Source organism: Macrotis lagotis, chromosome 1 (genome assembly GCF_037893015.1).
Source record: "Macrotis lagotis isolate mMagLag1 chromosome 1, bilby.v1.9.chrom.fasta, whole genome shotgun sequence".
In the NCBI taxonomy this organism is placed as follows: domain Eukaryota; kingdom Metazoa; phylum Chordata; class Mammalia; order Peramelemorphia; family Peramelidae; genus Macrotis; species Macrotis lagotis.
The window spans coordinates 733,816,609-733,844,108 of NC_133658.1; the positions used below are offsets into that span (position 1 = coordinate 733,816,609).

General features: G+C 33.1%; 1 protein-coding gene and 1 pseudogene across 2 annotated transcripts in view; one reads left to right on the forward strand and one right to left on the reverse strand.

Annotated features, from left to right (window-relative positions):
- WASF3 (WASP family member 3) overlaps positions 1-27,500 on the reverse strand; it is a 194,511-nt gene that overhangs the window by 105,194 nt on the left and 61,817 nt on the right. The gene's annotated exons all lie outside the window — the stretch shown is intronic.
- On the forward strand, positions 10,765-10,863 carry LOC141510579 (U6 spliceosomal RNA; annotated as a pseudogene).

Genomic DNA, 27,500 nt, shown 5'->3' on the forward strand with positions numbered 1-27,500 from the left:
TAAATGTTTGCCAGAAGGCAGAGTAGAAAACCAGGCTATCACATATCATAGCTCTATTTGCCTCTAGGGAAAACTAGTGCTGTATTTCATTTGGTGCTCCTGCTCAAGATTTCCCAAGCCACATCCAGGTAATAAAAGTCACTAACTCTTATCTACTATTCTTATCCATCCAGTCAACACTGTGGGCTGCAGAAGAATAGACAAGGCAGAGGAGAAGAGTAGAAAGAAAGAGCTATAAGGGAACAATAACCAATAAAGACAATACCTCAGGGAGCGGCTAGGTGGCAGTGAATAGAGCACTAGCCTTGGAGTCAGGAGTACCTGGGTTCAAATCCTACCTCAGACACTTAATAATTACCTAGCCATGTTGCCTTGGGCAAGCCACTTAACCCCATTCATTGCCTTGAAAAAATAAAAAAAAAAGATAATACCTCATATAGAGCTATAAGGATTACAAAGCACTTGCTTTATAACTACCTTGTGAGGTAGGTAGAATCAATTTTATCTCCATAACTGAGAATCACAGAAGATAAATTGTTCACAAATGATCAAAAGTTTACTTTCAGAGCTAGGACTGGAACCTCACTTTCCTGACTTCAAAGTCAGCACCTTTTCCACTAAACTTTCAAGTGCACATATCTCAACATTTCCTTACATATATTTCCCTCACTTTAAAGTGGTTCTATGCCACAAAAAAAATTTCTTAAAATGCAGATGCTACTTATAGAATCTAACCTTATTATATATTATAAAACTGTCTGTATGAATTCTAACATTGCACAAATGTGTTTAGTTATCCTTGTCAAGATGTCATCTATTAATAGAGTTTCATGTCCTTAACCTTTAGATTCAAATTCTAGTAGTTTAAGATATTAATGTACATTAACCTGTAAAGTTAGGCTATAAACAAAAATTTTATAACCTCAACTCTTCATTACTCATCCAAATTGCTAATGTATATAGACTACCATTTAGAATAAATACATATGTTTAAATGTTGTATAAAAGGGGGAAATTTTTCAGTACCATTCCAAGAACATGATTCCCATACAATTATAGTAAAAACATGGCTGATAATGAGTAATGTAATAAGCTTCATTAGTAGCATGACACAACTGCTAAGGAGGACTATGTCAATACAAATAGTGCTAATAATTCATATACTGTTTGGTGTAGTCTCTCTGTCAAGGCTGCCTTAGGAGAACTGGTTTCAAAATCTTGTTTCTTAACTTACTAGATATGTTACAGTGGACAACATATTTAATCTCTAAGAAACACTGTCTACTACATATCAAGAGAGGAGATATATATGTGTGTATATATATATATATATATACACACACACACACAAAAAACACTTTACAAATCTTAAAGAATCATAAATATGCTGATATCATGGATTAATGAGGCAGCATGGCATAGTCAAAAGAAATGGGGGGCAGCTAGGTGGCATAGTGGATAAAGCACCGGCCTTGGAGTCAGGAGCACCTGGGTTCAAATCTGGTCTCAGACACTTAATAATTACCTAGCTGTGTGGTCTTGGGCAAGCCACTTAACCCCATTTGCCTTGCCAAAAACATTATATATATATATATATATATATGTATATATACATATATACATATATATATATATATGTATATATATCCTTGTCAAGATGTCATCTATTAATAGAGTTTCATGTCCTTAACCTTTAGATTCAAATTCTAGTAGTTTAAGATATTAATGTACATTAACCTGTAAAGTTAGGCTATAAACAAAAATTTTATAACCTCCTTAAAAGAAATAGGGCGGTTGGAGAGAGAGGTGACCTCAAAACCAAAACAGATCTGAATCTCATCTCTGACATAGGGGTCATGGGACCCTGGGTAACTGCTATGGATAATCCTTCTGAAGATTTAATTTCTCCCTCCTCCATTGCTTGGCTTTATTTTATGAAAAAGTTACTACTCCCAGTCTTCCACTATCTACTTCCATAAGGTTTTACAAGTGAGTTAATATTCTAAAATAATGTCTTGGTTGCCATCTCTTCATGTGACAAGAAGATAGCCATTACTGGTTATACCAAGTAGTGAGTTCTTGTGGTCTTCTCACCATTACACACCACTTAAACTTCTATAGTATGAGTCAGTATGTATTCTTTATTCCAACTGCCATCTTTGAGCATTACCACCTTATCTGAATTCATCAGATTGGATCTCTTGTAGTGGTATGACATACGTTCTCATCCATTTTTCTATTTTGGTCTTGCTTTTTAAAATTGATTTCTTTATTTTTAGTTCATTTACTTGTTTTTTTGCAAGGCAATGGGGTTAAGTGACTTGCCCAAGGTCACACAGTTAGGTAATTATTAAGTGTCTGAGGCCGGATTTGAACTTAGGTCCTCCTGACTCCAAAGTCAGTGCCCTATCTACTACACCACCTAGCTGCCCCTTGGTCTTGATTTTTATCTTTACTCTAATGGCTCAAAAGTTTGACCATATAAACATCTGATTCTTATATAACTCCCACATCAGTTTCATGTACAATAAAGAGGTTAAGACTGCTATTATTTAGTTCTTCCCATAATATACAGTCTATGGATTAAGATTTCATGTTTAGAGTACTAATAGTAAATATAATATTTATAGATAGTTTTCTGACATTCTATTCTCCTTTTTACACTGCCACATAAATATGGATGCAAAAGTGAGCTAGATAGAACTTAATTTTTATTATTTGTTTCATGGGTTGCATAAATGAATAGTTCAACACTTTGAAACCATTCTACTAAGTGGTGATAGGCTTCTCCATTCTTTCTAGGGCAAATCCTCTAACATATTAAATATGAAAATGTTTGTATAAAAACTTATTGCCAAAATAACTTATCATTTATGGAAATTTTATGGATGAAAAATTGATCTAATTTTTCTCCAAAATCCCACTTACACATAATTTATTCCAGGAGTTTTTCAATATTTTTATCTCATGCTCCTAATTTAGCATTGTATTATTTCAATATATTTGAAACATAAAGGTATCTTTTGGACCAATTAATTTTAGAAATATGGATAAGGTCCAATATCTTCATTTCAAAAAAAGAGAGGGAAAATAAATAAGAACTTAGAAAAAGACCAAATAATTATTTGTGACTACAGAAATAACAAACTTTTCAAGCCTGGGCATCTTATCAGATCACCACCATACATCTGGATAGGAGATTTCATAAGAAACTCACAAATCCTATTCCAGGTTTTATACCGTTTCTCAAAATCTGTAGGCAACAAAATCCACTTAAAGATTAAGCTGGAAAACCTTGGGCTAGCTTAGCAGTTCAAAAGAACAGCATTGCTAAATTAAATCCTTTACCTCAACAAATTCTCCTGCCTTCCAGTAAAAAGGAGAAATAATCACATCATGAAAACATAACAGTCTACAACTTGGGGAAATCATCATAGGACTGGGCTGACCAAGAAAGCTGTCTTCATAAAAAAAAAAGAAATGATTGCTTAGTAAAATATGCCCACTATAAAAGTAAGTCCCAGAGAGCTTTATGACACAAGAGCCCAGCTATACTCATCAAGAAAGGTTTGCCTTAAAAAATACTGCTCTAGACACACAATCACTCCCTAGACTTTCAAGTAGGGGTTAATTTGTATTCTGCAAAAGATTTCTGAGCTTATGTTGTATATCATTTTTGTCACATATTTGTGCTAGAGATAGCTAAGCCTGTGTTCCAGTGAGGGACACTTTTCTAGTCAAAACCAAGAGAGGGTTATTGACTTGCACCACTTTCATGTCATATTTATTTCCACAATAATAAGCATTTCCATAATGTAAATTTATCATTATCAGATTTTACAACATTTAATTATGGTTGACATTCAATTATAATTTCAAATAAGAGGGTTATTCTACTCTCATTTAGTCCCCTTACTTTCAAAAAAATCCATCCAGAGCATTGTTGTTGTTGTTGTTGTTATTCAGTCATTTTAGCCATATCTGATTCTTTGTGACCCTGCCAGATTTGAACCAGAAAGATACCATTCTGGATCCCAATCTAGGGCATGCAGATTCCTAATATAAAATTTGCAAATGCTGCCATATCAAAGTCTTTCAATAAGAAAGAACATAATATTACATAACAGGGTTCAAAGGACCCCTTCAAAGAAATCCATTGTTCAACCTCCAGCCTCTACTTGAATATATCTTATGACAGAATTTCTTACCTCACAGAGCTTTTTAGATTTCTCTTTTATGAAGCTCCTCATCTACCTTTTCTTCCTGCAGCCTCTACCCAATCATTCCCAGCTATTCATCACAAACTCCTGCCTCTTCTTATAATTACCTCCCTTTTCCTCCTCTATACCAACGGGTCAAACTCAAGTACAAATAGGGAACACTAAACCACACAGAGACACATATGACTTTAAAAGTCACCTATTATGGACATATATTAAACATGATTGTACATGAATAACCTATATCAGATATCTCACAGTCATAGGGAGGGAGGTAAAAAATGTAGAACTTAAATGTTTACAAAAAGATAAATTTTGAAAACTATATTTGCATGTAAGTGAAAAAAATAAAGTATTTAAAACCCACATATTAATATCATCTATGTCTTATAGTCTTTTATTTATTTTGTTAAATATTTCCCAATTACATTTTAATCTAGTTTGGTCAGCATTCAAGACCACTGTGCACGATAAGCCATGTGTTTGATGATTCTGTTATACAGTGTTATTTGTATTACTTTTTTGGTGCTTACTATAGACTGCTTTGTATTGTTCTATATCTTACTTATTATATTGTCATGTGAAAGGGCTTTTAAAATTGCAAATTTCTCTGCAAATAATAGTCAAAATCCCATTCTACTATTTCAATTCAGGATTAGGATGACCCTGAAGATTTTGGCAATAGGATAAAAGAAGATGATGTAATTGGATTTGAGGGCCAATCTGGTGATAGACACAAAAAAACAGGCAAAAACAGGTTTTTAAAAGATCAATATCCAAAAATATCTATAAATTCATTAAACTCTATGCATGATGGTACGGAAGAATTGAAATACTTTTTTCAAATACTGAAGAATTATTACATTATTATATTTTCAATAATATAAAGATTTTTAAATGCCTTATCAATCCTTTAAAAAAAAGAAAAGACTTGATCAAAGTACAGACCAGATGCATAGTATAACAAAGTACAACTCAGTCACTGATAGAGCAATTTTTAAAAAATCTTCCTGAATATATTAAAATGTAAGTGATAGAAAGGTTTTTGCTTTTTATATTCAACTTTATTGGTCCTTTTCCTGTTTGTAATTGTGGTGACCTTTATCACCATAATTACACCTCTGTCACAGTCTTGCATTCATATATATAAAATGAATGAGTTTAATGATAGGTATGGAATAGATTTGCTCTTCACTATATGTGGCAAATTGCCATGTAATGTCCCACCCTTTCTACTCTACTCTATAATTGTTATTGCAATTATTATTTTATAAAATTTTATTATAATTTCACATATATACAAATATCTATGAAAAAACAACATACTAGGTAGTATATGCAAAATCCCAAGTATGGGGTAGATAATTAATGCTATAGTCATTCAAAGGAAAGAGCAATCCATGACCATTGGAGAACTCTAGGAAAGATTTAGGGAAAATCTAAGGCTAGATTAGTATTAGAGAGATGGAATAATAATGATAATGCAATAACTGCTTGCCAACCACAGCTATTTCACCTTAATCTCAAATCATTATTATGAGTATTTTGATCTTTGTATGATCTATCACCTAAAGAATAGTTTTTAAGACTAAAACAATAGTCTGTTTTTGTTGTATATCTCACATTCAAATAAAACTCAACCAATTGCTTTGTCTCTCACTTCAAATTGCAAAAGGACCACCTTTCTTCAGAACATAATTCTGAATAGTTGTCTTTCTAGAAACTCATGGAATTTATTTTCTTAAGTATATTACTGGCAAGGTATAATTGCAAGAATCTCAAATGCTTTAGCATTTTTAACGATACTCAAATTTTACAAAAAATATAAAAAATGTAAAATTAGAAGTGAGGCATCTTATATCTCAATAAATTAGATATATTGCATTTCTCTTTCCTTGCTCTCTTAAATTCTGGCATTACTTTTATATTTATATTACTTTCCATTTCTATATTTTTGACATTGTTTTCCAAATGACCTGACCAATTTTTTCAAATATTTGAAGATAGATGTTTATGTCTCTCTCAAAGATCTTTTCTTTATCAGTTTCTAAGTTTATCCAACCTTTTCAATTATTTCTCAGGACATGATTTATAGATGTCACCATTCCAGTCTTTCTCTTCAAGAGAAGAAAAAGTCTGGCTAATGCACAAAGTAACATTAATCTATGATCTCCTTTGATCTAGGCATTACTTTCTTAATTGATATAGTTAAATTTCTGCCATCTTTGTACAATTGTCATTTTTATTTTTTTTTAGGGGTTTTTTTGGCAAGGCAATGGGGTTAAGTGGCTTGCCTAAGGTCACACAGATAGGTAATTATTAAGTGTTTGAGGCCAAATTTGAACTCAGGTATTCCTTACTCCTGGAGCAGTGCTCTATCCACTGCATCACCTAGCTGCCCCACTTGTCTTTTTTAATGTAAATATAAGACGTTCCATGGATCCACATTAAATCTATTGTTGTTAATATTTTTTTTCTTTGACAATCTAAGTGAAATAGATGAATATTTACAAAAATGTTACCCAGGTTAAATGAAAAGGGAGATTAAATACTTACCTCCTATCTAAGAAAAATAAATTCAACAAGCCATCGTTGAACTCCCTAAGATAAAATTTCCAGGACCTGATGGCTTCACAAATGAATTCTATCAAACATTTAAGGAACAATTGGTTCTAATTCTATATAAATTCTTTGGAAAAATAGGGGAATATGCAACTCTGCCTCTTTCTATGACACCAATATGATGCTGATACCTAAACCAGGAAGAGTTAAAACAGAGAAAGAAAATTATAGACCTATCTCCCTGATGAATATAGATGCAAAAATATTAAATAAAATATTAGCAAAATGATTATAACAAGTTATCGCTAGGATAATACATTATGACCAAGTAGGATTTAGCCCAGAAATGCAGGGTTGGTTCAATATTAGGAAAACTGTTAGTATAATTAATCATATCAACAACAAACCTATCAGAAGTTATATGATTATATCAATAGATGCTGAAAAGGCTTTTGAAAAAATACAGCACCCATTCCTAATAAAAACACTAGAGATTGTAGGAATAAATGGACTGTTCCTTAGAATAATAAGCAGTATCTATCTGAAACCATCAACAAGCATTATATTCAATGGGAAGAGGCTAGAGGCCTTCCCAATAAGATCAGGAGTGAAACAAGGATGTCCATTATCACCACTACTATTCAATATCATACTAGAAATGTTATCTTCAGCAATAAGAGAAGAAAAGGAAATTGAAGGAATTCAAATTGAAAAAGAAAAGACAAAACTCCACTCTTTGCAGATAACATGATGGTATACCTAGAGAATACCAAGAAATCATCCAAAAAACTACTGGAAACAATTAGCAATTTTAGCAAAGTTGCAGGATATAAAATAAACCCTCATAAATCCTCAACTTTTCTATATATGATTAGCAAGATACAGCTGGAAGAGCTAGAAAGAGAAATCCCAAAGTAACCTCAGACAATATAAAATACCTAGGAGTCTATTTGCCAAGGTAGACTCAGAAACTTCTTGAAAACAATTACAAAACATGTCTCACACAAATAAAATCAGATTTAAATAACTGGGCAAACATCAACTGCTCATGGACATGCCAAGGTAATATAATAACAATGTCAATTCCACCAAAACTAAACTACCTGTTTAGTGCCCTACCAATCATAATTCTAAAAAATTACTTTAATGAGTTAGAAAAAGTTGTAAATAAATTCATATGGAGAAATAAAAAGTCAAGAATTTCTAGAGATTCAATGAAAAAAAGTGCAAAAGGAGGTAGCTTAGCCCTACCTGATCTAAAATTATATTATAAAGCATCAGTCATCAAAACTGTCTGGTATTGGCTAAGAAACAGAGTGGTGGACCAGTGGATTAGACTAGATGCAATAGCAGGAAACAAATCAGAGTAATCTGCTATTTGGGAAATTCAAAGAGTCCAGCTATTGGGATAAAAACTCTCTCTTTGATAAAAATTGCTGGGAAAATTGGTAGTATGGAAGAAACTTAGATTAGACCAACACCTCACACCTTATACCAAGATAAGATCCAAATGGATACAGGATTTAGACATAAAAAACAATATTATAAGCAAACTAGAATCAAGGAATAGTTTACCTATCAGATCTATGGAAAGGGAAGCAGTTTATGGCTAAGGAAGAGATGGAGAACATCACTAAAAACAAACTAGATCGTGTTGATTACATTAAATTAACAATGTTTTGCACAGACAAAACTACTGTAACCAAGATCAAAAGAAATGTAGTAAACTGGGACAACGTTACAACTAATGTTTCTGAAAAAGGACTCATTTCTAAAATATACAGAAAACTGAGTCAAATTTTTTTAAAAAGCCATTCCTCAATTGTCAAATGGTCAAAGGATATGCAAAGACAATTTATAGATGAGGAGATCAAAGCAATCCATAGTCATATGAAAAATTACTCTAAATCATTACTTATTAGAGAAATGCAAATTAAAGGTACCACCTCACACCTCTCAGACTGGCCAATATGACCAGAAAGGACAATGATCATTGTTGGAATATCTGGGAAACTAATATGTTGTTGGTGGAGTTGTGAACTCATCCAACTTTTCTGGAGAGCAATTTGGAACTACATCCAAAGGGCAAGAAAAAAATGTACATACCCTTTGATCCAGCAATACCACTACTGGGTCTATACCCTGAAGAGATTATGAAAAAGGGTAAAAACATCACTTTAACAAAAATATTCATAGCAGCCCTGTAAGTAAATGTCCTTCAATTGGGGAATGGCTTAGCAAACTGTGGTATATGTACATCATGGAACACTATTGTTCTACTAGAAACCAGGAGGGATGGGAATTCAGGGAAGCCTGAAGGGATCTGCATGAACTGATGCTGAGTGAGATGAGCAGAACCAGAAAAACATTGCATACCCTAACAGCCACATAGGGAGTGATGATCAACCTTGAAGGACTCGCTCATTCCATCAGTGCAACAATCAGGGACAATTTGGGCTGTCTGAAATGGAGAATACCATCACCATCTGCATCTAGAGAAAGAACTGTGGAGTCTGAACAAAAACCAAGGACTATTACCTTTAATTTAGGAAAAAAGCCTGATATCTTATTGTCTGATCTTGCTATCTCTTATACTTTATGTTTCTTCTTTAAGGATACGATTTCTCTCTCATCACATTTAATTTGGATCAATGTACACCATGGAAGCATTGTAAAGATTGGCAAACTGCCTTCTGTGGGGGGTGGGGGGGAGGGAAGAAAGATTAGGGGGAAAATTGTAAAACACAAAATAAATAAAATCTTCATAATTAAAAAAATAATATTTTTTTCAAAGTTTGAATCTTATCTAACATATTACTGAGTTATCAGCACATGTTTTGTGACATCTTATCTAGTATTGAATACAACAGAACGAATATAAGGAAACTATCAAATAAAAGAGTTCATAGTACTGAAATATCCAAAGAAGAAAACCAAATTTACAAGAAAATTAGTACCCATATGACAAAAATTATTCTCAAAATTAAGAAAGAAGCAAACTAAAAAATTTATTTTATAAGATAAATGTAGTTCTAATATTGAATTAACTGAAATACAAAGCACAAAATGAGAACTCTAGAACAATAAATATAATCACTGTTTTTTTAAAAAATATGCAAGAAACTATTCTTGCATATAGGAAATCATTCATGACCAAGACTAGACTTTTTTTTTACCAAGTATACAAATAGGTTCAACACTAGAGAATCAAGCAACATAATTAACATATTAAAAATAAATTTATTATAAAACTTTATTTTAATTTGATAAAATTGATAATTTCATAAAACTTCATTATAAAAATTGGGCCAGCAATACCACTGCTAGGTAAATATCCCAAAGTATTGAAAAATGTGGGGAAGGAACTATTTGTACAAAAAAATATTTATACTAGCTCTTTTTTCTGAAGTAGTTAAGAATGGAAAGTCAAAAAATACCCGTAAATTGGGGAATGGCTAAATGAGTTGTGATATGTAATTATAATGGAATATTATTACACTGTAAGCCATGAAAAGAGGATGATTTCAGAAGAAAAAACTGGAAAAACTTCCAAGGACTCATGCAAAGAGAAGTGAGCAGAACCAGAACACTGTAACAGCAATGTTATATACAATGAAGAATTGTGAATGACTTAGCTATTCTCAGCAGTACAATGATCCCAAATCAAGCCCAAAGGATAAATGATGAAGCATACTATCCACCTCCAAAAAGGGAACTAATATTGTCTGAATATGGACTGAAGAATGCTATTTTTTACTTTTTCATTATTTTTTATTTGAATCTTCTTATACAAAATGATTAATATGAAAATGTTTTACAAAATTGAATGTGTTGATTATTTATTGTCTTGGGGGAGGGGAGAAACAGAGAGATAAGAAAGGGAGGGATATAATTTGGAACTCCAAACAAAAAAAAAGTAAATTTTTTAACATGAAATTGGAGAAAATAAAATATTATATACATTTTGAGATAAAGTTAACTTGTGCTCACTTTAGCAGCACATATACTAAAAATGGAATGACACAGAGAAGATTAGTATGGCAAGGATGACAAAGAAATTTGTGAAGACACAAAAGTATCTTCAAATTTAAAAAAAATCATCCCAAATCCTGTGTTTATCTCAAAGGATGCAAAATGCTTTGATCCATTTATGCAGAAAACCTACAAACCATAAACATGGAGGGAAATAATTTAAAGTCATACAAAATGTGAAAAGTAAGCATCCTATGCAATCAGGATACACTAGAATCTCTGCCAATAAATATACAAATAAAGCTTCTATTCACTAAAATCTGAAATAGTTTTGGAAATATAAACAAGAGGAATAAGACAAAAGAAAGAAATTAAAAGCATGAAGAAAGGTAAAGAGGGGATATAATTATTCCTATTTGCTGATAATATGATATAAAATCTTAGGGAATCTCAAAGATTCAAGATGTTCAAAGACAAATGGTACAAACAAACTCTCAGAAATAAATAACATTATGAACAAAGCTGTGTAATGTGAACAGAACTAGAACATTGTATTCTAGCAACATTGTGTGATAATCAACTATGATGTACTTAGTCCCTCTCAGCAGTTCAGTGATCAAGGATAATTCTAAAAGATTTGTGATGCACAATACCACCCCACCCAAAGAAAAACCTATGGAATCTGAATGCAGACCAAAGCATAATATTTTCCCTTTTAAAAACCTGTTCTTTTTTCACGTGTTTCTCATGTTTTTCCCTTTAAGTTCTGATTTTTCTTTCACAACATGCCTAATATGCAAATAACAAGTTAATACATGTATAACATATCAGATTTCTTGCTGACATGGGAAGGAGAGAGGGAAGTAAAGAGGGTAGAAAAATGTGGAACTCAAAGGCTTACAAAGAGATGAATGTTGAAAACTATCTTTGAATATAATTGGAAAAAATAAAATAAAAACATTTCCAAAAAAATTTACAGCATTTCAATATTTTCTATATTTCTTCATATCCCTCCACTTTTTCCCAGAACCTCCATTATAACGAGGACACCAAAGGTCCCTTTTTATTTACATTCTTCTCCAGGCTACACAACTGACTCTTCTAGTCTTTCTCTAAAAAATTCCTGAACAAGTTCTGAGTTCCCTAATTTCCCTTTAGCTTTCTTTATGTGCTATTTTCATTCTATATAATGAACACTGGGCATTGAGCTAAGAAACTATCTTTCTTTTTTCTTAATATTTGTATTCTAGAACTTAGGATAGTGCCTAGAATATAATAAATACTTAATAAATGTTTGTTGAAGACCTATTAACATATAATAAATCTCAGAGGTGATAACAGAAATAGAAATTCCATTCCCTATAACTACAAGATATATAAAATATCTGGGGTTTAGTACATATCCAATTAGAAAGTGGTCCTTAAAGACATAAGGATCATTTTAATAGCTGAAAAAATATTTAGTGAATATGTTTGGGATTCTGCCAAAATAAGGAAAATAACATTTCTGCAGGAGTTAATTCATGGTTTTAATGTATACCAATCCAATTACAAAGGTTATTTTATAGAACCTGATAAAATAATAAATTTTATGGAAAAAAATAAAATATCTAGAATATCAAGGGAAGAACATAAAAAGAGAAAGAAACTTCTAGCCCTTAAAGTATATTATACATTAACAATGATCAAAAACACTTATTCTTGGTTTAAAAAAACAGAGATGTAGATCATTGGTTACTGTTGTTGTTTGTCCTTTGGTCTTGAAGAGGACCAATGATGCAGGGAAAAGATGTAGAAAACTGTGAACTAGCAGAAACAAAATTTGTAATCTTAAAGGATGTTAAATCTTGTTAAACTGGGTGGAGATCCTCTACTCTTGAGATAAAAATTGACTACCATGGGAAAGCTGTAGAGAATTATGAATGTAGCAGAAAGAAAATTTGTAAACTTAAAGGCTGTTAAAATCTTGTTAAATTGGGTGGAGGTTCCCCATTCTTGAGATGTAAATCGACTACCACTGTTTCATTGTTTAATGTAAAATTTGTATACTGATCTCCTCAGGCTTCAACCCTCTACCTAATTCCAGGTCCAGTAATGGGGAAGGGAATTTACCTTTTGCCCTCTGGATAAGGAGCAAGACCATAAAAATCTGGGTTGGACCTCTGTTCAGGGCCAGTCATCTCTAACTTGCTGGACCAGTCAACTACGCTTGACTATTCTTTCATTTCTCTCATTACCTATCACTTTTTTATGTGTTGTAACTTCTTTTAATAAATCTTTATTTTTCTTTCCACACTTGCTTACCCAAGTCTGAGTCCTGATTCATTGCATGGCAGTAATCGAACCTAAGTAGCCAGTGGCTACATATTTGGCAAGCCAGCTGGGATAAATTTCTGCTGAGACCTAGGAAACTGGATTGAGCTCCATAGGTGAGAGGCACACCCTTTATTTAGACTGTAGATTTTTATAAAGGTAGGAAGATTGTTGGACCTCTAGCCCTCCTTCTGTGTGTTCCCTGCTTATCTTCCCAGGATAGGGATAGTAAGTTGTTGAGAGATTAGCAGAGGCCTGGCTCATACATGACCCAGGAGCTAATCTTGTTTGGTTTCAGCCTCCCCTATGTGGGCCTGCCCTGTGTTTTGTTCAGGCTGACTGGCAAAGACAGTCCTGAGGTGCTTGGACCCCCACTGAGAAGTGGTGGGTTGTTAAGGAAGGGCATTTGGTGTATGTCCAATTGATATGTTTGCTTATCTAGAATTTTAGGAGTATTAAAACATGGGAGAAAACTTGGTACTCTCCCCCTCAGTTGTGTGCTATCTCCTTAGAAGGGATTAGATTTGATTAGCAAAACATCTGAGCTCCTGGAAATTATCTTTCGGTGAAACTCTTTCACTTTGAAATTTTCTCTATCATTCTCTGTGGCTCCCACCCTCTGCAGAGGGAGGTGGGAGGGAGAAGAAAAAAATCTTCCTTTTTTAGAACTTAGAAACTCAAACCTATGTCTCAGATGGAATGCATGCTTTACTGCAAGAAGGGTAAGATTCCCCCAAAACTTGCTTTGGCCCCATTGTTTAAAATAGGGGATCCCCATGCCTTCTTCCTGGTCTGGGGAGAAGGGGGGGCCTGGGCAAACCACCACATTTTCCTGAGACTACGCTTGTTTATCAATTCCAAACCTCATTCCCAAAAGACATTAGTTGGGCTGAAAAAGTTCCACCCTTGGGAGGGGGAAGGGGAAATGGGCAGATTGATCGAAAAACCTCATGGTCAATTAGTTAAGGAAAAAAAAAGGGGAAAGGGGGACAATTACTTTTTCTGGGATTAGGAAATTCAGATTTCATTTTTTAATTAAGCCTGTGCTAATAACTAATATCTCTGTAATAGAGTAACTGGATTTGAACTTTATAAAGTTACTTAAGAATACATTCAATATTAACTATTGATTGGCTATTTCAAAATCTTAATGAATAGATATATATATATATATATATATCATTTGTACATTTGAAAGTTTGTAAGTTGCAAAGTTTGTGAAATGATCTCAGCTGTGAGCTAAGTTTTTATTAACCTAATATTGATTGACAGCTGTATTCAGCTTAATGTTAATTAAGACTTTAAGGTTTAGGAAATGTAGACTTTCTACTCTCAAGAGGCTTTGAAAAAGAGGGCAGGAAGGCCTTTCATAGGAAAAGGTCACCACCTTGTGTTTAAAAAAAATAAACTATTTGAGAACTAAATGAGAGTAATTTAGTCACCTCTGAAAGTTCTGTAACAAGTCCTGAGAATTTATATGTGTTATTAAGAAGGAAAATATAAGTGGAACAAATTATATTTCAAGGAATTTGGGAATATTGAAATATATAATTATATTTACTGATTTCTTTTGGGAAAGAGAAACATTATACTAAATTTTGTAATCTGATTTGTTTTGATATTAAATTGACATTGATAATATGTTGTCAACAATCTCACAATGTCTTTTGTTGGAAAAGAAAGAAAGTTTGTAATAATTTTGTCTCGTCTCATCACATGTTTATGGAAAGGAACATTATATATATATATATATATATATATATATATATATATATATAACCAAAAGTAAAATCTACTTAATATCTGTTATTTGAAAATAAGAAAATATATTAACATTGTCTACCATTTATAGCATTTTACTTTTGTTCTAAGGGGAATGAGATGTTTTAAAAAAAGAATCTTATGTTCAACATAAATTAATAATGTATGCTTAATTTTAAAGAAGTCAAGAATATAAACTTTCCCACTGTAACTGTAGGCAGCTCTGACTAATGAACAAATAGCAATTGTATGGTCCTCTGCAAGGTAACTTATTGATGCATAAGATGTATTTATCAATTATGTGATATTCTTTTGTAACTTCAAAGAAATTATATTTATAGTGTTTGGTTCTCTTGTGAACATGTAAGCTATGGAATACTATGATGTTAAAGCTTGGAATTAACATGTAATTTGCTTTGAAGGGATGGTAAAGGAAATATCACAAATTATGACCCTTTCTGGGATAAATCTGTGGATTTATGATGGAAATATTATTTTGTAAAATTTGACTTCAATGACTTGAATGCCTGGTTGTTTTTACTATTATTTTATTACATTTGAATCAATAACACATATTAGAAATTTAAAGTTACCTAAGATGTTCTATTGGTTTTTAAAGAATTCTAAAAGTAATAATTTTAATTTTGAAGATAACTAGTAGTTAAAAATTTATGTATATAAATTTCTAGCTATGTATGTAAATTGGACTAAACTCTGGTTATTTGCCTTGAGGGAAAAGCACCTATGTAACATGAGGAAGATAAAAATAATGATGATAATTTGAGAGTTCTCTATGTCAATCTCTAATCAATTATTATGTGAGAAGGATGGAGATGATGGGCAACCTCCTAGCCAGAAGGAGATGTTTAGTTACTTTAAACATAGTTAATAGCTAAATGGGTTCATTGCAAAAAGTTGATTTTATAAAAATATGAATTAGGTTATTGTGTTTTTACATCTCAAAATCTGTTTATTGCAATTTACTTATATCACTGACCATAGGTACATGAGCAATAATTGAATTATAATATTTTCCCTAGATCTCTTATAACAAATTACAGCCAGGCACACTCTTGGTTCTCCTTAGTGCTCAAGCCACTTGAAGTTCTGATTATGGGTAATTGCTATATTACAATGTATTGATAATTGATTTGTCTGACATCATATATGTTAAAATAGAAAGATAATATGCCAATGAAGCCATTAGCCCTATTAGATTTGGTATTAAATACTGTAGATGGAATGAGGGGCCTTTGAAAGAACAACCCTAGCCTCAACTGGGGTAGGATTCTCTCCTGGCAGGTCTGGAGCCTGGCTCATTTAAAAGGATTGTCTGTATGATTTCTGCCTGCAAATGACATTTAATTCATAAAGGAATATGTCCTCATGTCCTTCTCTTCTCTATAATAGTAAATTGCCATGATTATTCTAGGTGCATCATAATTAAGTTGGAGAGTGAACCACTGGAATGTGATCTTCTAAATTTTAAATAATTGTCAAGCATTTTGTCTTGGTTTTTTAACATAGCAGTTGGATTTTTATCACAACAAGTTTCCTTAAGGAAAAGAAATATCAGTATGGCTGCTTATATCAGGATAATGTCTATTGGTCTATTTTTAACTATTTTAAAAGAGAGATTCATTCTTCACCTGGAATTTTTATTCATTCTAAACATGGCCAAAGCAAAATAGAAGATTTTGTTGCAAATTACCTTTTGGACACGTGCAGTCTTAAAATGCTTTATCAGTATATTTGTTTATATTATTTTTGAGTTTTTGTTTACAACTTACGTGGCATCCATTAATGAACCTGTTATATTGGAACCCATGTTCTTATAAAAGGTTTAGGATCATAAAGGATCATAAAGTACTGGCTTAGGATAATAAAATATAATTCTTGTCTTTATACACCTTCTAGTTTTTTCCTACTTATTGAACCTCTGTTAAATAGCCTTCTCTGTTATAATATCTCTGGTTTTTGCTTACTCAATGTTTTTCACTTGAGTTTTGTTTCTCTTAGCTGTATAGCTCCAAGACTAACCTCTGCAAGATGCCAATCAACTTTGCCAGCCAACCATTCTGTGAACCCTGCCTCAATAAATTCCTCACTGTAATGCATTCATCTCCAAATGGACTCTGAAAGGTCCAGAAAAATCTGGGTCTCAAATAATTTTGAGGGGGGAATGATGCAGAGAAAAGATGTAGAGAACTGTGAACTGGCAGAAATAAAATATGTAATCTTAAAGGCTGTTAAATCTTGTTAAATTGGGTGGAGATCTCCTATTTTTATAAATCGACTACCATTGTTTCATTGTTTAATGTAAAATTTGTATCCTGATCTCCTCAGGCTTCAACCCTCCACCTAATTCCAAGTCCAGTAAGGGGGAAGGGAATTCATCTTTTTGCCCTCTGGATAAGGGACAATGTCATAAAAATCTGGGTTGGACCTCTTCTCAAAGCCAGTCATCTCTGACCCAATCAACTCTGTTTCACTATTCTTTTTTCTCCCTCTTTACCTATTTTCTTTATGTGTTGTAACTTCTTTTAATAAATCTTTATTTTTATTTTCCCAGGTTTGAGTCCTGATTCATCGTGTGACAGTAATCAAACCCAAGTAGCCAGTGGCTACACCAGGACATCAGGAAGATAAAGTAATAACTTACAAGTGAATTCGATCTAAGTGAGATAAAGTTTTGCAGAGTCAACAACCTCACTCTCTCATCTTGAGTTATTTGGATCTAGTGGCAAAATATACATCAGGACAACTGGAGATAGCCTTTTAAGCTAAGATCTTTCTCAGGTTCCAGTTTGGCTGAGGCAATGCCCATTTAGCAATTGAGAGTAGGTAAGAAATGAGGCAAAGAATGGGCTCTTAATGAAAAAAAAAATCAGTCTGGGAAGGGAAGACTCAGGATTTCTGGCCAAAATAGAAACAATTGCTATTTACCTTCACTCTGAGTCATCAATAGAAGATATTAGTTGAGGGAGAACAAGAAGCAATAAACCTCAATAATCCAATATTTGATAAACCAGAAACCATAAATTATTTAAGAACTCCCATTTCAAAAAATCCTTCTGGTAAAACTAGAATGCAGTTTGACAGAAATTAGAAATAAACTGGGGCGGCTAGGTGGCACAGTGGATAAAGCACCAGCCCTGGAGTCAGGAGTACCTGGGTTCAAATCCAGTCTCAGACACTTAATAATTACCTAGCTGTGTGGCCTTGGGCAAGCCACTTAACCCCATTTGCCTCGCAAAAAAAAAAGAAATAAACTAACAGCTTACAATATATTCCATAATTCATTCCAAATGAATATATAATTTTGATAGTAAAGATTGTCTTATTTTAAAAATTATGAGAAGACCATATGCTTTTCATAGCTACAGGAAGGAGATATATTCTTAACCAAACAAGGCTATAAAGGAAATTGCAGAAGTTAGGATAACTTTGATAATATGAAACTGAAAACTTCTAAAAATATAACATCCATACACAGGATAAAAAGGAAAGCAATTGAATGGGGGTGAAGAAATTGAGAAGGAAAACAAAACTCCATATCAAATTTCTCTGATAAAGGTTTGGTACTCAAACATTTAAACAATTAACATGTGCTCCAAATCACTAATTATAAGAGAAATTCTCAATAAATAATGCTTAGGATTCACCTCACACCCTGCAAATTAACAAAAATGTCAAAATTCTTGAATTATCAATATTGGAATGGTTGTGGAAAGATAAGAACACTAATAGCTGTGGTAGAACTGTGAATCACTACAATCATTTTGGAAAGCAATTTAGAATAATGCAAACAAAGTGATTAAAATGTCCAATACCATTTGACTCAAAGCTTCTGTGTTCAAAGCTCAAAGGGGTTGGTTATAAGAAGAAAATTCTCATAATCACCAAAATATTTATGTCAAAACTTTTTGTGATATCTAAGAACTGAAAATTAACTATTCATTGGGAAATGGATCAACAGATTGTAGGATCTGAATCTAGTAGAACATACAAGAAATAACAAATGTCATGAATACAGAGAATCATGGAAAGATCTAGATGTAGTAATAGAGTGAAGCAAGTATAGTCAAGAAAATGACTAAACAAATGCATATAGAATAAACCTCCACTAAATTTTACTTAAAAATTGAATGTTTCAAAATGAAAAACAGCAAACATGACTCAAAAAAGGGAGAGAGAGAGAGAGAGAGAGAGAGAGAGAGAGAGAGAGATTAGAAGACACACCTGATATCACCCCTTTAAAGAAGTGGGAAGTTTATAAATATGGTACATTACACTTAGTTTCAAATTTTTTCAGTCTATTGATGGATGACTTTTCCTTTTTCCCCCCCTTAAAATACTATTTTCTATATGAGATATTGGGGGAAATTTTAGTGATATTAAAAAGATCTCAATAAAATTTTATTTATTAAATTAAATAAAAAGTAATGGTTCTACTTTGAATTCCATCTGGAAGATTGAGACCAATTTGCAACTTTTCAACTACTCAGACTGTCTTTATTTATGCACATTATCTTTCACATTTTACATTGAAGCTGCCCTTGCAATTATGGCTAGCAAATATGCTCAGTATTCTACAAGCACTATTTATCTCAAAAAATACCATGATCCTGAAGAAAAAAAAATCAAGATTATAAAACTATATTAAAGAAGGCAATTGCTAACTTTCCTATCATCCTCTGGTGATTGAGGAGATACTTCTTGAAGAATAATGATCCCAGTCCCAGCCTTGGGATAGTGTCAAAAATCTGTTCTCTCCAGGGCATCAATGTAATTGTATTGTATGCTAGAATGGAAATTCTTTTGTTGCTTTAAGTGAATCAGATAATCTAACTTTCAAATTCTGGAATTCTGTGAAGGGGATACTGTGAAGGTGCAAAACATCTTGTCAGTATTTTTAACATCATCCTATTGCTGTTCAATATTTTGAAAATGAATGGATTCTGTGACTAAAAAAAGCAATGAAATTCAGTATTGAGCTGTTTCCAATTCACCTGCAGAGAAATAAAGAATATCATGTTAGAACCTTTGTCAGGATCAAGGTTACTGATGTAAATGCTAGGTAAAGGAGGGTTGCTGTATGATTCTTTCAGGTCTAAAAAAAATCTGCAAGAAGGCAAACCCATGTTACAAAGTTATCCTTTCTTCATACTGTCAGCATATCCAATTCACCCATATGCCATTGTATCATGGTCCCCAGTGTTAAGAACAAAGGACAAACAGCCACAACATATGAAAAATGTTATGTTATGTTATATTGCTATTTTGCCCTTTAAATATTTTAAAATTCAGTAAAAATGCAGAATTGAATTCAAAAATTAATACTGAATTTATATTTACTACTTACATTTCACCATGAAAGTGATTAGCAGCCTAGTGAGAAATGAGTAATCACTACCTACCCTGTACAGCATTCTCATATCAACTTCCAAATTAGACAAATGTCTAAGAATTTTCAAGATAGAATTTTTTTTAGGTTTTTGCAAGGCAAATGGGGTTAAGTGGCTTGCCCAAGGCCACACAGCTAGATAATTATTGTCTGAGACCAGATTTGAACCCAGGTACTCCTGACTCCAGAGCCGGTGCTATATCCACTGCCACCTAGTGGCCCCTTCAAAAATAGAATCTTAAGTCAAAAAGTATCTCTACTGAAAACTTATCCTTTATTACTTAGGATACAAAGTAATTCTAGGGCTTTTTTTTCAGAAATGCACTTCTAGGCAACAGAATGTACCACTGCATCAGAAGATACTCAAAAGGATCCTAAGTCTAAGAGTTAAGAATATCCTAAGACTTGAGACTCGTTTTGCAGTTAAGAAAGCTGAATTTTAGAATTAAACTAATTTTGAATTAGGAGACAATTGAAATGTTTCTTAAATATCAAATTATGGACATACATACAAAGAAAAAATCAAAGTTAACCTAGAAGAATTGTGTTGGTCATCTATACTCTCAAACATAGCAGAATACCTGGGTTTCAAGTTATACTGTGTCACATTGGTCAAATCATGTAAACCCACTAAGCTTCAGTTTCTTAATCTGCAAAGTGAAATTCATAAGATAGATCATTAGTTTAACTTCATTTTACATAATAAAAAATTGAAATATATAGGGGTCTAAATTTCATATCTTAGATCTATTCCAACTCTAAATCTATAATTCCAAATAGAAGAGCTGGAAATTTTAGTCTGTATTTCCTCTGACTCATTACAATGCTCTTTCCACCATACCATCATGCCTTGCTTAATTAATATTACATATATATGACAAGTCAATAAAAATAATCTCACATTTTTATTATGCTATAAAGTTTACACATCATTTCTCTTAAAATAATCCTAAGAATTAGATAATGTACATATGATTCCCATTTTACAGATGAAGAAATTGAGAATCCAAGAAGCATTACATGATTTCCCCATATTCACATAGTAAGTATCAGGGACAACATTGTTAAATCTTGGGGGTCTTCTAACTTAGAATCTAGTGTTCTCTGTCTCATACATACACATACACAGTTACATATGCACAACATTTAAAAGGTATTCCAAAAGTCTTCATGTAGCTTTAACCTTTATTAACTTTTAAAGTATAAATGCTTCATATTTATCAAAAGATTGAAAGGGTAACAACTTAAATTTTAATAATGGTATATTTTTATTAAAATTCGGTATAACCATTGTTTTATGCTATATCATACTTGTGCTGTAGGCAGTTTTCAAACTGTGTTAAAACTTTCATTAGCTGCTGCTCTTTAAATGAAAGGATTGCATTTGTAATCCTAGGTTTAGGATTATGCAAAGAATAAAGTTTTAATGCATACATTATGGTTTTGAAAAAAATTTAATGAACACAGATCAGGTGACTGAGGTGTTTCAAACAAGAAGATACAGATCCACCAGGGTGAAAAAGTGTTTTCCAAAATTGTCTCACACACGATGCATAATTATAGGATGCCCTGTCTAGTTAAAATTGAAATTTTAAATTTTTATTCAAAATTCAAAAAAATAATTAAATGTAGAATAAATTTAAATAATTAGACTTTCAAATTATGTTTTTGTAAGTATGTGTCATTTATACTTCCAAAGTTATTAGAGTTTAAATGTAATACACCATATATTTGTTCACATGGTAATAAATGCACTTAGCCCCTCTACAAGAAAGAAACTTTCAGTTTTGAAAACTGTTTATCCTACAAATAGCAGGAATACTCAGGTTTTCAGGAAATGTCTTTTAGTTATGTGTATATGTGTGTATTTTACATGCGTATTTCAAATCCAGCAAGGACAACACAAAGTTAGGCAAAAGTTCAAAAGAATAAAACTAAAAGAAAATCAAAGACTTCAACTTTTTGTTCCCTTTCTTAGATCTTGTTTTAGAAGAAGAAAGAAAAGTGCCAAAATGAAAAACATTACACAAGGAAGAGTAAATAATTATTTCTGGCCTCACAATCTGCCCTCAGAAGTATGGAAAAGTGAACAGGTTAGTATGTCTCCTAAAAAAAAAAGTGGTGGCATCAGAAGTTATACCATTTTCTCTCAGACAGTGATTAAGCAGGAATCTACAAACTTCTCTTCATATGTCCCAGAGAGGAAATTAAAACAAAGATAATCAAAGAAGACAAATCTAAAAGTAACGGGTCCTTGACAATGTCTGACAAACTACTGGGATTAAAAAGGATGGGGAAGACAGTGGGGTAAAGTGTATATGCATTTTCAGTGACAGCTTTCCCAATTAACTATCTCCAAAAACAGTGAAAAAGCAGGCTACTTACAGAGCATGTGGATCTTTCTTTCATTCCAGATAAAAGCCAAAAGACTGAAGTGGTTGTAGAATGAGCCTTTACCCAGGAAGAAAAGGATGTCAAATGAATTGATCCAAACAAATATGAAATACCTTTGGGAAATTTACAAGTATCAACTTGACCTAAAGTTCAATGTAAAACCCTTGCTATGAACCCTTGTTCTACATTCTATAGAGACATCTATCCAAACTGAATATACTCAACAGTGGGGATAGTGATGATGACAATCAACAAGTATTTATTCAAAGTCTATCATGTAACAGCTATGGGTCTCAAGTCAGAAAAACTCCTCTTCTTAAGTTCAGATCCAGACTCAGACTATGTGACCCTGAGCAAATCACTTAGCCCTGTTTTCCTCAGTTTCTTCATCTGTAAAATGAACTGCAGAAGGCAATGGTCAACCTCTTCAGTATCTTTACAAAGAGTTGAATATGACTGAAAAATTATGTGCCAGTTACTTTTCTAAGGTCTGAGGATACAAATTAAAAGAAGGACCCTACTCTCAAGGATCTTTCTTACATTCTGTTACATAAGACAAGAAGTATTTCTACATACAAAGAATGTATCAAGAATAATTATGAAGAGAATAAATGCAAGGCAGAAGGAAGAAGTTTAGAGAGGAAATATAATGAACAATACTTTCGAATTCTTGAATTTGAGATATCTCTGGGACATTCAGTATGAAGAATCCAATTGGCAATTGGTAATGCAGGAGTATAGCTCAGGGGTGACCCTGGGTACAGAGAGACAGACAGACAGACAGATAGGGGCAGATTGATTCCCAGTCTCACCCAAGCTGTATATAAAATTTAGCATTTGTATAGTGATTATATTATGTATGTGTGTGTGTTTATGTATATCTACTCATAGATGTGTCTATATCTAAATTGATGTATATGCACACATTCATATATGTTGTTGTATTGTTTCTCAATCGTGTCTGATTTTTAGTGACCCTATTTGAGAGACAGAGAAAGAGACAGAAAGACTGAGACAAAAAAAGATACAAAGTCAAAGAGACAGAGATAGAAACAAAGAGAACTAAGTGGTACAGGAACTGGAGTCTGAAAGACCTGAGTTCAAATCCAACCTCAGGCAATGGCTGTGAAACTAAGCAAGTCATTTAACCCTGTTTGCCTTAATTTTCTCATCTGTAAAAATAAAGCTGGAGAAGGAACAGTAAACTGTTCCAGAACTGTTGACAAGATAACCCTAAATAGGGTAACAAAGAGCTGAACTGGATTAAAAAGATAAAAAGACTGAACAACAATACTATATGTCTAATTACTTACCTCTATAAATATATGAGGTAGGTAGGTGGAGCAGTGGATAGAGCATTGGACCTGATATCAAGAAAACCTGAATTCAAATTTCACCTCAGATCATAAAAATGGAGCAAAGACCTACATGTTCAAAAATTAATTTAGCAGTTCTTTATAGAATGGTAAAGAATTGTAAAATGAGTGGATGCCCATCATTTAGGGAATAGCTGAACAAGTTATGGTATATGAATGCTATGGAGTGCTATTGTTCTGTAAGAAATCTTGAGTAGTTGGACTGCTGAATTCAGTGAGAAAAACAGGAGAACACCGTACATATTAACGGCAACACTGTGAGGTGATCATTTATGATGGACTTAGCTCCTCTCTGAGGTTCAGGGATCAAAGACAATCCTGAAACCCCTATTATGGAAAACACCATCTATATTCAGAGGATAAAACCATGGAATCTGAATATAGAGCAAAGCATAATATGTTCACTTTTTTTTTGCAAGACAGTGGGGTTAAGTGGCTTGCCCAAGGTCACACAGCTAGGTAATTATCAAATGTCTGAGGCCGAATTTGAACTCAAGTACTCCTGACTCCAGGGCAGTGCTCTATCCACTGTGCCACCTAGCTGCCCTTATGTTCACTTTTAAGAACTTCTTTTAGATTTTTCATTTCTCTTTCATGACTGTTTTTCCCCTTAGTCATAATTTTTCTTTCACATCATGACTAATGCAGAAATATGTTAGACATGAGTGCACATGTACAACCTCTATCAGATTGTACACTACCATTAGGGAGGCAAAAGGAAGGGAAGGTGGTAGAAAAATGTGGAACTCAAAAGTTTACAAAAGGATGATTATTGAAAACTAGCTTTACATGTAATTGGAAAAAAAATAAAATTTAAATGAAAAAAACAAGCAAACCAAAAAACCCCAACAAATTTCAGGTATTTACTATGGGCAAGACATTTAGCCTTTGTCTATTTCAGGTTCCTCAGGTAAAAAATGATGATAACACTTCTTACCTCATAGGATTGTTATAATAAAATAAGATATTTGTAAGGCACTTTACAAGCCTTAAAGCACTATACAGGGGCAGCTAGGTGGCACAGTAGATAGAGCACCTCCCTGAAGTCAGGAATACCTGAGTTCAAATCTGACCTCAGACACTTAATAATAATTACCTAGCTGTGTGGCCTTGGGCAAGCCACTTAACCCTATTTGCCTTGCAAAAACTAAAAAAAAAAACAAAAACAGAAAAAAAAGCAAAATAAAAAAACGCTATACAAACTACTAGCTATATAGAATGATTAACTAAGGAGGAAAATAAAGCATATAATTTATAAATTCTAAAAATATCCCTAGCACATTGGACTAGATGGTTCTTAACATTCAATAAATGTTAAAACAGCAAGTCTACTTCTGTAAATGTGTTTTCTGGCAATGCCGCACCAGGCTAAAATCTCTCTGCTTTAGCAAAATGTAGCAGCTTGCTGACATAAGTAACCTTTCTGAACTCTTGTCATTCATTTCCTGCTGAGCTAAGTTTATAGTAATGGTTTGCAGTCCCCTCATTACAAGTCCCCACCATAACAACCAGGACAGAGAGAATCTCAAAGGGAGCTTTTTACGCCCTCTTTGATACTTCTTAGGTTCCTAGGTTCCTACTACTCTTCCTAGTTCAAGTCCTAAGTTAAATCACTTTCTAGTGACAAATTTGAAAGTAATACTTTCACAAAACAGGAAATTCACTCTAGCCAACTAGTATGACTGAGTGAAAGCAGCAGGAACCAAGAACTCCCACCTAGTGATTATTAGCAAAGTGGACAATGCTGCAGATAATGCTGAACTTTGACAAGACCTAATTGTACCATTGACTATTTCTTTGCCACTACAATACAATTTATTTTCACAAAATACCAGATAACCTGCTTATGACTCATTATAGAATCAAACATGACTAAAGTTTGAGAATCTTTTCCTTTTATCTTTGAGAGATTAAAAGGAATATATTTATTTCATATTTTCCAGTTTCTTAATTTCTCATGTTAAATTAGTCATCAAAAGTAAAACTCTTATTTAGTGCTCTGTCAACCACAGGCAGCATATTTAGCATAATTTTGGCCAGTTTTTGGTTTTGGTTTGCTTATTGAATTATAAACCAGATTAGGGCCAATCCCATATTGACCTATTTCCTTTGTATATCTTTGAACACACAAGAGAACAGCACCCCTAGCTGGACTGCTCAATATTCACAGAAACTCTGCCACTCCTTGGAACTTTTCTTTCCTTTACCACCCCAAATCAGTCTAGGATACTGTCCCAAGGACACTACAAGGGATGGAGAAGTGAGGGGGGATAGAGCAAGTCTTACAGCTTCTATTCTAGTGAAGGTCTCTCTATTTTCTCACCCCAGGTTTAACAATACTGATGATAACTGACTTTTTTTTTTATAGCATTTTAAATCAATAAAGGGTAGCTAGTTGGTAGAATTCTGGGTCTGGAGTCCAGAAGACCTGAGTTCAAATTTGTGCTTAGACACTAGCTTTGTGACTCCTGTTTCCTGCTTTCTCATCTATAAAATGAGCTGGAGAAGGAAATAGCAAGAGAAACCTTTGCCAAGAGAAACTCAAACAAAATTGCCAGACAAAATTAAGATGACTAAACAATGACAACAAAAAGTTATTACAAAAAGTAATAAATGGGAAAAGGTTAGCAAAAACTAATTTAATATTTGGAATGCAATTTGTATTTATGTTTGAATATAGGACCTATTAATATTCAGATAATTTAAAAAATGTGCAAGTTAGATTCCTTTCAGCTGGGAATTTCTATGATGTATAATTTTTTCTTGTGCTTTTAAGCTACAGCACATACTTTGGGTTCATTCTACCAACCCCCCTTGCATTTGTCAAGGTGCCCCAGAATGTAGCTGACTACTTTGTCCCTTAGGGTTCTAGGGGTAACCCTGAGGAGTTGAGGTTTCTAATCTTCAGTAGGACTCACTGGTATGTCTCCTAATATCATCTAACCAGTAAACATCTCTCCAATATAAACTGATCAGTTAATATTGATTAGCTTTTACAAAGGGGTATTTAAAAAGAAGGCATACTTAGAAACTGAAATACAATAGCATTTCATCAGAGAGGTTCAATCTCCCTTTGACAGTCCCACTAAATCTCTGGGGAGAGTGGCCTCAAATTTAAAGTGAATGCTACAAAATATTCATCCTTCTTCCAAAGGGGTTTCTTGACCCTGGGAGATCTTTTCTCTTACTCAGGGTCCCTATCAAATTTACTTCTATGTGTAGAATAGCCCAGAGATGATCTATTCTGAAAATCAGCTGGGCTGAATCCTTAGAACAGACTTTGATGCATAAGCTACAACTGTTTTCATGAATTTTTTTTATAACACTTAATCAGAAGCACTCAATATTAGATAATAAAAGTTTTAAGAAATGATGCCTTTTTAAACCTTTGGAACATGATAAAGCCAATACCACCAATTCCTTAGTCTTTCCAAAGACAATCTTGAGCCAATACTTCTATTCGACTACAATTTCCATCTATCTTCTGGTTTCATT